General features: G+C 40.0%; 1 protein-coding gene across 2 annotated transcripts in view; it reads left to right on the top strand.

Annotated features, from left to right (window-relative positions):
* Positions 1-13,136, top strand: part of LOC124154063 (protein bunched, class 2/F/G isoform-like) — a 376,552-nt gene that overhangs the window by 223,847 nt on the left and 139,569 nt on the right. The window lies entirely within an intron of this gene.

The following is a 13,136-nucleotide window of genomic DNA, read 5'->3' as shown; positions in this document are numbered from 1 at the left end:
AGCACAATTGAAGAGTGTCGCGAACTTGAAAGCTTTCGCTCGTTTTTCCTCTGGCGTGTTTTGAAAGGTTCGGTATTTGTGTGTGGCTGCGGAGTTAGTTATGGATTCAGCATGAAAATTGCTTTTTAAATTTACGATGGTGAATTATTTTTTAAACCTAAAAAAATCCTGTACCTACTGTTTACATTTGTTTGTAATGGTGAGGTTTGAATTTTGCCGTTGGACATCAACGCAGTTATGTTTCAACACGGTTAGGGTCCTGAGTACTAAGGCTCTGATATGTATGGAGGTTTTTTTGCCACCTAAAGCATTCCCGTTGTTAAATGAGAAAACTGGCTTTCGGGGGCCTGTGCTGAAAGGAATAGCCAGAAACTCTGCCCTACTCTCGAGAAACATAGCGCTAATAAAAATAGTGAGCTGACCTGTGGCTTTACCCGTACTCTCCCCGCCCTCTAGAATTATAAACCTTTGATGGTTGGCGAGTGAAGATGAAAACACGTTTAAAAGTTGAATTATGTCGTTAAGTTACAGTGACTTATGGTGAACGACCAAATTGTATTCGGTACGATATGGGAGAACTGTCCCAGTATTGAAGAAAGCAGAGTAAATGCGAATTCCTCTTCGAAAGCGTTTTGTTGAACATTAATTTTTTATTACAGTTCCATGCACTTTCAAATTATGCAACGTAGGGAAACGACTCGATCAACCTTGCGTTTTGAAGTGCATTTCGCTCTCGTTCTTCCAGTCTTGTTTGCAATTCTCTAAGAGCGCAGAAGCTTGGAATAAGTGGTTACGTCCCCTTCTTTTATGTTGCTAGTGCGCTTAGTATTTTGCTTTGCGCATCGGGGCGTGAGTTTATTTGCTCTTCAATCTCCTCTACCCGAGTGTCATTTGAAAGTTTAAGATCCTCGTATTCTTGCCAGTTTGCTCTCTCTTCCCTCGCGACATGGAATGCCCGTCGAGCCCCGCATATTTCCGTCTCCCTCCGTCAGCGATGTTCGTTTTGAACACCTCAACTTTTTTTTCACTTCCGTCGTGGGTGGACGTTCGCTTCACGGAGGTCCGAGGGAAAATTGCGACGGATTCCTCGAAAGGGTTTTGACACGCCACGGGTTCACGGCCGCACGCGCCATCACGTGGGAGGGCGCGGCTCGCTTACGACCTGCATGACTTTGAGAGGCCGTCTTATCGATTCGTACGCCGTGTTAAATTGGAGATTAAGTAAAGTCTTAGTGAAGTTTTTATCACGAAAAATTTTATTTACCACAATTTGTCTCATAAATAACGAAAATAGGTGTTCAAGATGTCTCTCGGTTTATTTGCAGCATTATAGTTAATTATTGAGATAAGATCTTTAATTTTAATTACATAAACTTTATAAATAGAGATTCGCCTGCTTACAAAAAACGTCATCTTCGCTCGCGAAGTTATTTCTTGTATCACTGCCGTAGACCGTGTAAATAGTAGGTACGTTGTGAGGGTAACATTCTGCTCTCTATTCCATAACTTGTTCATGAAGAGTTGGACCCGAATAGCGTCGTTCTCACCATGTGTTACGCTGCGCATGTGCTACCCAAAACAACTAGCTAACCATTACATAAGTGGGCCCTTCATGTGAAAATGTTTAGGGTGACGTCGGCGTTCCGAGTTGGTGTGAGGACCAACTGCTTAGTGGTTAAGTGTGTGAAAGGACATAGCTGGTTACGTGTATGGTTAAAAATTGTTGCTATGGATGTCACCATCAAGTCTCTTTCTATAGAATTATGTCTTGGAATGTAGTCTCAGCTATGGCCAACCTACACAAGCAGTTTTAATAAGGTCCCCCATCCAAAATATTTGGATCTCGCGTACCTCTGACAATGCGCGGAATGCGAAATAATTATTCTTCAAACATTAATTATATATGTACTTTAAAAGATGCCAAAGAAGTAATTTCCATGGTGCTGAAATATATAGCATCCTGACTGGTCATATTCTTCCGAAATCAAGGGAGGGCTCCATCCTATATTTTCATGCAGTGAACGTAATATTCAACTGCCTAGAAAAGTGTATTTTAGAGAATCTCTACAGAATAATGTTAATGACCAGATACGGATGCGATTTGAATGTGTTTCGGTTCATTGCGAACTCTTACCAAAAGTAATCAGAAACGCTTTTGGTTTTGCGGAAGGTAATTCCTTTGAATAGCTCGAAAGAAATAACTGTGTTCTCGACTAGGCCGCTTCGTGGTTAACTGGACAGATATGTTGAGGCTTTGTTTTCAGTTTCGAGGAAGGTATAAATAGCGAAAACGAGCGAAGTGGTTCAGTTTCTAAATCCTTCTTGTTAGTGTTTGTTACGCTGTTGGTGGTTACTCACCCTTTTTTTCGTATCTCGCGTAAAAATAAATTACGAGTCACCGTGCGAGTAACCTAAATATTACAGTGAGTTTACAAAACCTTATGATTCCTTCAACATTAATTCAGGTATCTAGTTCAATTGGCTGCCTTGCAGAAATCGATCATTTACGTTGAGAAATAGACCCTTCTTTTTGGCTCGCTTCACTCTAAGTAATGCAATTAAACTCCGTCACGCATTGAGCCGCTGTCTACCCTCTAAATATTTTTCTAAGATATTTTTACACTGAATGTATGCATGATTTTTGAGAGTCATTATCATTAATATAGTAGATGGATCAACTTCTTACTGAAGTTGTGACTTTTACGGTGGAGTAGGAGGAGGGATCTCACTGAAATCGCGGATTTTTTTGCTAATTTTATTATTATTAAACAATTTTTTCTACTAAGCTGTAAATTTATAAATTTTCATATGGTCACCAAATGCCACATTTTTTTTATTTAAAAAATACGTTTTTTCTTCTCATGTCCGACGAAGCAGGCATATGAACCCGGTAAAAATTTCAACTGAAAGTAAGTAATCGCTTATCCAGAAACATGACAAGATAACCAGTGTTTTTTTATTATTATTTTGAATTCAAGCGCATATGTTACTTATTTCAGACCGTGGTAGTTACATGCGGTTGTCATGTGGTATCATAGGTGTTAAGGAACAATGAAAAACGTAAACGTCCAAACAGCCTCGACGTGTCTCTGAGGAGTGATTTTTACTCGATTTCGTGCACGCAATTCATTTTTTTCAACCTCCGTTGTTCACGCGTTCTCCAGGTGAAGTATTAGTGCCCGCATCCTCATTGACTTGCCCACATCCGAGAGAAATGCAGATCCGCACGGAGCCTCATGCCTTGCATTATTTCGCGCTTTGCAAACTTGGTGGCGTGCATCTTGTGAGCCTTCCTCTGACGTCCGTGCACCTTCGCAGGGTGCATTCCCTCTCCGCCTTGCTCCAGTTTCTCGCGTTTCGCTTCCGGGTTCCCCGGTGCCGACCCTCTTAACCCGACCCGTGTGATCTCACCTTCCTTTCCACCCGCCCATGCATCTGCTGTACAGGTCGTACGAATCTTATACCGATGCTCGGCCGCGGTTCTGGTTGCGAGAACCTATCTCCAAAATCAGATAGCGCAAGTATTTGTTTGAGAATGCCTGTGGTGAGTGAAAGAGCGGAAGTAAAACTGCCTGTATGGGTCGTACTTAAACGATTGCTGGCGATGCTATACGGAAGTAGTTCTTGACTCGGCCTCTGTGAGTCTCTAAGTCTGTGTCGAAGTTTCGCCTCACAATTTTTCTTGTACTTTCGTGAGTCCGCGTACAAATCTGTGCAAGTGATTTGAGTACTGTGCAACATATCAATTTGCAATATTCGTCCAGCCCATCAGCGTTACTCGTATTTTCCATTGATACTTTTATGCTGCTACTTGTTATCTTGTAAATTATTTCTAAGCATGTTAAACATATCATCTTCATCTACACAATACCCTACGAGCCTCCTTTAGGGTGCTTAGGAAGCGGTGATATATCGCTAGTATGTAACAGATTCCCACATGTAGAATCTGAGTTTTTCCCGGCGTATGCTCTGCAGGAATATTTCTCGGGTTTCCCACCGGGTGTCGTATCGGGTTGTAGTTCCCAACGTTTCCATGACTAAGTCCGTCATCGTCATCAGGGGTTAAACTACAACCCGATACGACACCCGGTGGGAAACCCGAGAAATATTCCTGCAGATTCCCACATGCACATCACTAGATCAACGAAAGTATTAAACATAATTATAAAAAAAATACGTGTAAATCCATGCCAGGTTAGAAAGATGAAAAAAGATAAACATGCAATGAGTCCTAGTGAGTGACAGGATTAATTTTATTTATCAAGACACCGTTGCTATCTTTATTAGTACGAGGATAGAATGAAAATTTAAACTCTCCGTTTTGCTGTAAGATTCCTTTATTTTCTCCTCGTGATTCCGTCTACCGTAATATGACGTTAAAAACAAGTTCAATTAGCAATGAAAACGAATAAAAAACGGTGTCCTAAAATGAGCAGCGTTGTAATTGGTGTTATTGCTATGTTATATTATGGTTGATCTTGATGGTTGAATTTCTCACTACACCATATCAGGACGCGAGTCCTAACCGCAGGCTATTTCAACTCACGTTTTAAATTAGATTCATTTATAACACCTCTATAAGCGATGAAGTGTGCAATTTGGGACATAAGAAAAAGACACTTCAGTAGTGACTGAACGCTTCGTTTTAGACGATAGCTCTGCAGTTGGCATGTCCTTGCGAAAAATGATATGGAGAGATCCCCCAGCTTTGTTTCCATCGTCCATTTTTAAAAGGCTAGCGCTGCTTCATCTGCCAGCATCTTTTAAATCCCTTTATATTCGTGGCAGCTGTCTGTTCGTGTCTATTTTTTGCCGGAGCGCCAGACGCGCTGGGGGTTTGTTTTACACGGGATCGGCTATAGCTGTTGGGGACATCTCTGGATTTTTTTCCGGCCGGTTAAATACGTAGCGAATGCCAGACTCGAATTCTCCTCTCTACTGATTTCAGATCTGCGAAGATGGTGGGAGAAAGAAGTGTTGCTCCTCCTTGGGACCTCCTCGAAGTCCTTTCCGTCTTGCTTGTCATTGCAAGCGTTCGATCCCTAATGAGGGGAAAGAAGTCTGTGTGTTTTTACCGGTGAAGATAAGCTTCTTCCAAAGTCATAAAGCTTTTGGGATGAGAGTGAGCCTTCCAATCAGGGTTTCCAATTTTCATGGCGTAATTAAAAAAAAATAATTTGTTGTATCCATTTATTGTTTTTAACATACGCGGTCCCCATAAGCGACATAGCTGTCAGAGGGTTCCACGCATATTCATTCCGTGCGGCAAATTGCAGAATAATAAGCAAAACACTTAACAGCAAATTATATTTACAAAACTAGCGAAGTAAATAGAGATTATATATTTAGGCATTCCACCTTTCGAAGACACGAGCATTCATACCAAATTTATCGAACATAACTTGTTAAAAAATTTAATTTCCTCAAGTAATCATGCATTTTCCTCTTTCTTTACTTCTGCCATTCCTTCAAGATCTTTAAGGTGTTTATGAATGCAATAAAAATGTCTGGTACTTAGTATTCTGCTAATCTTTCGCCATATAATTAGAATGATACTAAGAAGTATCGTGTAATTAGCCTGTAGGATATTATTTTATGACTGCTATTCAGCGTTCAGCATCAAACGGAGTTCAGAATTGGTATTTTATAAAGTAATGAAAATGAACGAGGCTCTGATTTCAAATCTTTATTATTCCCTTATAATTCATGATCTTAATTTGACCAATCGGTTAGCAAAAAATATCGTGGCGGATGGAGAATGTCGCGGTGATGTGTCTTGCCGATCCCTTGTGTCCCATTTCGAGATGTCCTGTTTTTCCCGTATAGTCATACAGCCTCTACCCTTTTTTCACGGATGCTCGAAATCGCCCCAGTGCTTCTGTTACGGACAGGGTTTCCTTCGCCCCGTACCTCGCGCACGGGATTCGGTCCCGCGTCCATTAACTCGCTCGCTCGCTCGCCATTGTCGTCACACCTAAATCTTATTTCATCCTCACCTTTTTTCCATGACCCCGATTCCCGCCCCCGCCGCTCACCCTCCCTGCCTCACCCTTTCCCTCCCGCTCTTTTTTTCCGCACGCATCTGTAATTCAATTTCCTGCCGATACCGCTCTGCTCGATCGACTCCTGATGACGTGGGAGTTTTGGGGATGGGGTGGATTTTTGTTTCATGTTGATTCGGTGGCGATAGTTGCCCTCTTATCTGATGAGTACCTTATTTTTTTTCCATTATTTATTACTATTTTAGTGCATTTCTGTTTTATGATTATTATCCTTAATAATGTTGATGTTTGATTTTTTTGTCCCTGCCGGGCAATCATCCCATACTTATATCGTTTTTTTCTTGCATTACTTGCATAGTTACATTACTTGCTTTCATCATTTCACATTGATCGACAAATGAAATAGGCCTTTTTATGTAAAATATAGGTCAAGAATATATTTTTGTTGAAATTTTAACTAAAGTATTCATTCATCATATTGTCTTTCTCTCCTAAATAAAATTAATGACACTTCCTTTATAATTCGTTCAACTCATCCATCATACGTCATTAATCACGTTCTGTATGGCTTCTGTATGGCTTCTGTAGTCATCAAAAATAATTCTTCTTGCGTGTTCTACGGGCAAATGGTAAGTAATTTGGCTGCCATAGTAATGTTATAAGATCATGCTATGAATGGTGTTTAAATACTGGGGGAATTAACCTTCAGAATATTTGTGCTTAAAAAATCAGCTTAACAGCTACCTTGTCTGAAAAAAAAAACGAAAAATAGTTTGTAATGTCAGCGAAATAGGATGTGCTTGTTAATTTTCTAAAGAGTGATGTGAATGTTTTTCGGCGTTAGCGGATAATTTCTTCATAGTTTGTTACCAAGTGAAACATTTCAGGTCCGAAGTACAGTCGGTTTGGCTGACTGATTGTTGTTCTTGTTGCAGTTGTTTTCGCCGACATGTACGACTCATTTAATTATAGCAACGACCTTTATCGTACCATTTTGTTCTTCGCTGTATCCTAGCTCTGTGACCTCGTACCTAATCCAATTTGAAGTGCCAATTTTCTCCTCCAAGGTTAATTTCCATGAAAAATAGAACCCTGTCTTCTATCCCCAATTTTCTTTCATCCACTCAGTACTATTTTATATTCTGTCTGCCATCAGAAGATGGAGGAATGCTGTGTTAATGTAATTTTTTTCAATATCGAGGCTCCGCCGTCCTAGCCGATGCCAATCTTTTGACTCTAGTATTTTCCAATTGTCATTATTAATTATTGACACCAAATACCTTAAGCGTGCGTTGATCAGGTAGGTAAGAAAGTGGATTTTTTTAGAATGCAACTGTTAGTATAATAAAATTACATAACCAAAATTTGACTAGTTTATTATCCTAGGGTCCTAACGTGTCCACATAAAGACATTGTGTGTCATTCTTACTGCTGTTTTACGTTATAATCTGTGGCTTGGTGCTAAAAGAGCGAATGTCAAAATCGCTTACTTTTCAGGAGATACATTTGAAGTTATAATGGAAAATTCAACTTTATTAAAAACTCCTGCTAAATAAGTTATATAATAGTAATTATAAGAAAATCATTACTGTATTATTTTCACTACATAGTTCCCATGAATTAAAATGCTATGGAGGACTGATTACAAAAGTGTATAAATTTTTGACATCGGCCCTTTTAGCAGCAAGCCACAGAAACTATTATTATCAATGTATAGAAATATCTCGTGAAAATAATGGAGTATGAATGTAACGCATTCGTGTAATGCAGTCGTTCCATAAACGGACCGTTACAGTTTTCCCTGGAGTAATTTCAGAGCCGGATAGAAATCTCCTCCTATATCTGCCGTGTTCTTTCCCTGACGAACTTAATGGCAGATCGACCGCACAGCAAGAAGCACCTTTCATTTTTTAAGTGCAGTGCGGAACGTTTTCCAGTGGGAGTGTCGACCAGTGTTATTACCTGGCGTTTCATTATCCACGGCAGGGCGTTACGATGCGGGCAGCAGAAAAATAGGTCGCTTTGAAACCCTTCCGCGGTGTGGTGGACGCAGGGTGGTACTTTGATAGTGGCGGTGAAAGGGGTTGAACCGTTTGGTTTCTTTCCGATGCCGGGGTCTTAATTGAATCTGGGGAGAAAGTGTCGTTCCCTGCTCTTCTCTCTCCCTATGCATCGGTGCGACTTTGGGCGCGTGGGCGCGGCACAAGGCGCCTCCCTGGCGGCTGCGGGCCTCGGGGTCACCGGGAGTGGGCCGCGCCATTTGGTCGTGCGTGGGCGGGCCGGATCGCGATCTCGTAGGTGGGGACCTGGGCCGAATATGCGTACCGATTTGCATCTGTGCAAAACATGGGAGGATCAAATGGGAGAGATGATGAGAATCAAACATTCAGCGAGTCAAATGGTCCACTTCTTTTTCCTGTGTTTGCATATTTAGTGCATTGGAGATTTGAATGAGGATCAACAGCAAAAAAAAGTGGGTTTATTATTTTAGTTACCTACTGCTTGTTTTTGATAATTTCTCCTATCACACTTAATGCCTCGTCGTAGCCCCGTACATAATTATGTCGAGAGACAAGAAAATCAACGAAAAGTCTCTGCGAACAATGATGAAATTCGAGGACCCATTCGCCGTGTATTTTTAGCTGTACGTTCGTTCATTCATAGTATTGCAATCCTAAGAATGTTGTACTGCAGCCCTCCCTTTCCTAACCTTCTTCCTTCAGCTCCCTCCTATTCATAATTGTCTTTTTTTATCAGTACCTAATTCTTCTCTTGCACTTCCTTTGGGGACTTTCCTATCCATTATTTTTCTCACATTATAATCCCATGATCTTTCCATCGGGTCCTTCTTGGGCGTCTGGTGTTCCATAGTTCCCTTTCTTTTCCTATTCTTCAGTTCCTATTCTCGTTTTTCACCCTATCTATCCATTTGATCTTCAGCGCTCGCCGCCTTTAGTTGGTCTCGCAGGCTTTTTTAGTTTTTTTTTCTGGTCATATTTTTAATGGATTATGTTTTTGACCCGTGACTGTCTTTGATTAGGTGCTAAAATTTGCACCTCACAATTTCTTTTATCCCTCGAGATCGACAAAATGTGAAGGAAGCATTGCCGAAAGGATTGGTGCCATGTTTTTTCACAAGTTATAACTGATTATAAAGAATGAAAGGGCCATTATTTATATTTTTTTAATTCTTCCATTTTATGTTCACGTCTGGCTTCGAAAAATCTTTGCCACTGGAGGAGGCCATTTGATATTTTGTTGTTGTACGTGAAGGGAGATATTCATTTGCATTACACCCAATGGTATGTTTCCATGACAGGCTTGATAGTGTCGTGTCCTTTGTTCTGTTAATCAAATTCTTTTTAATTTGCCAGGATTTCAAAATCCTCATTCCGAGGATCGATTGCGTCCAATGGTGAGATTTTAGAGCCTGCAACAAACGTTTGCCATAAAATTTAGTCATCGTCATTGAGGATCCTGTAAATCTGCATTGGAGCTGTTGAATGGCGAGTTTTATTAATGTACCTGAAGCACAGCTGACAGTGCTGAAATTGCATTGAATAAGATCACCTCTTTACATTGGAGACAAATCATTAATCGTAGAATCGTGAATTAACCTTATTTTTAGGTTTTTAATTGAAATTTCATCTACCCTGGACGGTAGAATACTTAAATAATATAAATCTTTTTCTATCAAATGCTAACCTATTCCTGAAATGATTAAATGGCTATGGTTTGTTTACTTTTTGTCTCTGAGGGGCTTGGCATTCTGCGAATGAGTAGTTATTCCATGATAGTTGTCTGATAATTATCAGTTGGGCTCATTAGAGGTGTGATATAGCATAATGCATTAACGCGGCATCATCTATACGATCACTGGAACAGTTCTTTAATGTCATTTGTTCTTATTGGCTCTTCATTTCATCTTGCGTGTTTCCTTTCGCAACCGCTGCTCTCAGTGTACATTTCGCCCGTAACATCAATCCATTGAGGGTGTAGTAAAAGGGTCCCACGAGACCTAGTAGGTAAGTCGCGAGCTAGACGCATATTATTCTGTCGAGAAAATGGTGTAACGGCATTTCTTTATGTTTATATCTGGCCTGAAGACATGGAACATGTAAAATTGCGTAATCGAAGCTTACAGTGTACTTTGATTACCTATATTATTCCAAGTCTGCTATTGGCTTTTTTAAAATCAGCGATCCCTTAGTTAATCATTATTAGTTTGTATTCGTTCGTTTTTGTTTAGCTCATATAAGTTTTTCAGATTATCCGTTAAGTCAACGGTACCATTTCATTTAGTTTTCTGTGAAATTTTATTTTTAATTTTTATCTAGGTTTTAATTTATCATGTTTCTTCATATGTCACTCAGCTTGAAACTGAGTTTTTTAATTTTTTTTATTTTTATTAGATGTTTAAAAATTCAAATGCTGTGCTTACTTGTGTGGCCGAGGTGAGGAAGTCCTTTCGCTCTGTTCTTGTAGTGAAGCAATAGTAAAAAAAAATACTGAAGCCTCTTTGGTTACAAGTAATCGAACCTGCTATTATAGGATGACATCAATGAATCCGGGCGATTTTGGGTTATTTTTTACTTGAATACTCAGAACAATAACCATTGCTGTGGCATCAGTTATTCATCCAATCAATTCCTGAAACGGCAGTTTTTTGTATGGAAACCTGTATTTTTGCATTGTGGTTGTCACTCTGTCGAGAAAGCAATAGTAAAACAACTTATCAAAGGTTTCAAAAGGGCTTTGAGCGGAATCCGATTTTTTTTGTCGAAGGTCATTGGCCTCGCAAAGAAAAGGCCTCTGACAGACGTGAAACAGCTTTCTCCAATTAGCATATGTCTGCAGATACAAATTTACGTTGTCGCAAAAGCATTGAAGTCGTTGATCATTATGGTGTCCCGTTTTTTTGATCACATTTCGTACGTAACTAGAATGTCCTCGCAAAATTGGCTCTAATTTACGCTTCCGTACCAATGTAAAATTGTTCAATTTTACTAATATCGAAATTTAGCTTTTTCTTCGAGTTTAATATGATCCTCTTTTAATTATGAAAATAATTGAATGATTCGTGTTAGTCGTTTTTCAAAGTAAAGCCGTTGTTCAGAACTAACGGACCTGTCGCGTTGAAAACAAAACTGGTTATTATTGTAATAATCTCAAATGGAAAAGAAATTTACTTCAAATATATTTCAATGCGTTTTAGCAGTATTGAGAGACTGAAATTGAATCTTGAAGACATGAAAGCTTAAAGAATTGCTTGACCGGAGACAATTGATGTGGCCTTCTATCGATGAACGGGAAATATGCTATAATACTGTTTGTGTTTTTTATTATCGGCAAAGAACTGTGGTAAAAGATCACTATCATTTGGTCATTGGAAAAGAACAGTGGTTGACACCATCGGCATCTGTGATTTTGGCTTAATTAGAGCTCAAGAGGTGTGAATTCCAGAAACTACTTGAATAGCATAAAAAATATTTTAATTATATAAGCATTAAGTTTGCTCCTTTGGGTTCGACCTATATTCTTGGAGTTGGTGATGCGTTTGCTTCGAAAGTATGGATGGTATTACCTCACTTTATTTTGAGTGTATTATATTTATCTTATCCAATAGCATCAGGAAAATGGGTTTCTACTGCTGGTGAAAAATCGCCTATTTGTATCGTGAGCGATAGTCTTTTGTAAGTTTCGACACTTCACGATGCTTTGCTAAATTCTTCATTCGTTATTGGTGCTGGTACACTGGCTGCGTTAACAAGCGGAGATAGGTGTCTCTGTTGGTCCTTATGCACTCTTTTGGGGCGCTTAGTAATTTCCTCCCCCACCATTCATTCCCCAGTGGCCCAATCCTTTCCCGATGTGTCCGTCTTCCCTACTCGCCTCAAAATCGTTGCCTCGACCCCTTGCGCCGGCGCTGCCGTTTCCAGTCCCTGCCCTACTTTTTCCTCCCGAGCTCCGGGGACAAAACTTATTGCTCGTTCCATTTCCGGTTTTTTTCCGGGCTCCATGTTTTTCTGGGTCGTTACTATTATTTTTCCACGATTCCATGATATGACGAAAGGACAGCGTCCTATTATTCTCGGAAGCGGCAATAGACGATTATTAATTTTTTATCCGGCCGTCGTGTTCCCTCGTCTCCTCTCCTCATGGGATTTTTTCACGAGTGGGGCGGTTCCCCACAAGTGGCATGATTCTTATCTGGTCGCTCGGCGTCTTATCCCTCTCCTTATTCCAGGATCGGATTTGCCGATTTTGAGGAAACGGTCGTTCACGACATTATTCGATCCCGTGGTTGGCGTGGGAGGTTGTCGGAGCGGCATCCAAAGTTTCGTGTTTACGTGGTCACACGCGATGTTTCCTCGTCTAATCTTGCGGTAGAGGTTCCATCAGGCGGCCCCTTAGTGCGATGTCACTCACCGAGCATTTGAATGGTTTTTCGTAGGTCACCACTCGGCGATGGTGACGGTAAAGCGATCCGAATAAACTATTACTTGGGTAACGGGTAAATAAACTATTACTTGGGCATAATTCAGAGCAAAAAAAAAAATAGAATTCCACGTAAAGTTAATGCTGTACGATCGAGGTTTCAACTTGGTATCCCATCATCTGGTACATTTTCATCGAAGATAGGTGTCACACGAAAACGTCGTGTCTTCGATGAAAATGTAATGGACGATGACGTGCAACGTTGACACCTAGGTAATACATTATGAAATTTATTTAGAATAATTAAGTTTTTTTTCATTTCATTATGTTATGTGTATTCCATGAAGTCACGCCCGAAACGAAGACTTATATTGTTAGGGCTTTTAACCGAATTTTAAGTTCGAAATGATGTTATCTGTCAAAATCATAACTTATATGATAGCTATTTCTCGCGGTTGCATATACTAAAATGCAATCATTGGAAATGAATTGCAGTCCGGGATCGGCCTGCGCTTATCGCCGAGCTGGGGACAATTTAAAAACACGATTAAAAAACGAGTGAAGTTGAAGAACATTTAGGCATCTACAGAATGTAATAGCGCCTTCGCTACCTAGCCCCCCAGTGTCTTCAAATATTTGTTCGCGCATCATAATAATGTATTTACTTCTCTGTGTGTGATTTTTTTAAAATAAGTA

Source organism: Ischnura elegans, chromosome 2 (genome assembly GCF_921293095.1).
Source record: "Ischnura elegans chromosome 2, ioIscEleg1.1, whole genome shotgun sequence".
NCBI lineage: Eukaryota > Metazoa > Arthropoda > Insecta > Odonata > Coenagrionidae > Ischnura > Ischnura elegans.
Note: the sequence above shows the minus strand (reverse complement) of the source record. Positions and strands in the feature narration are given on the sequence as shown.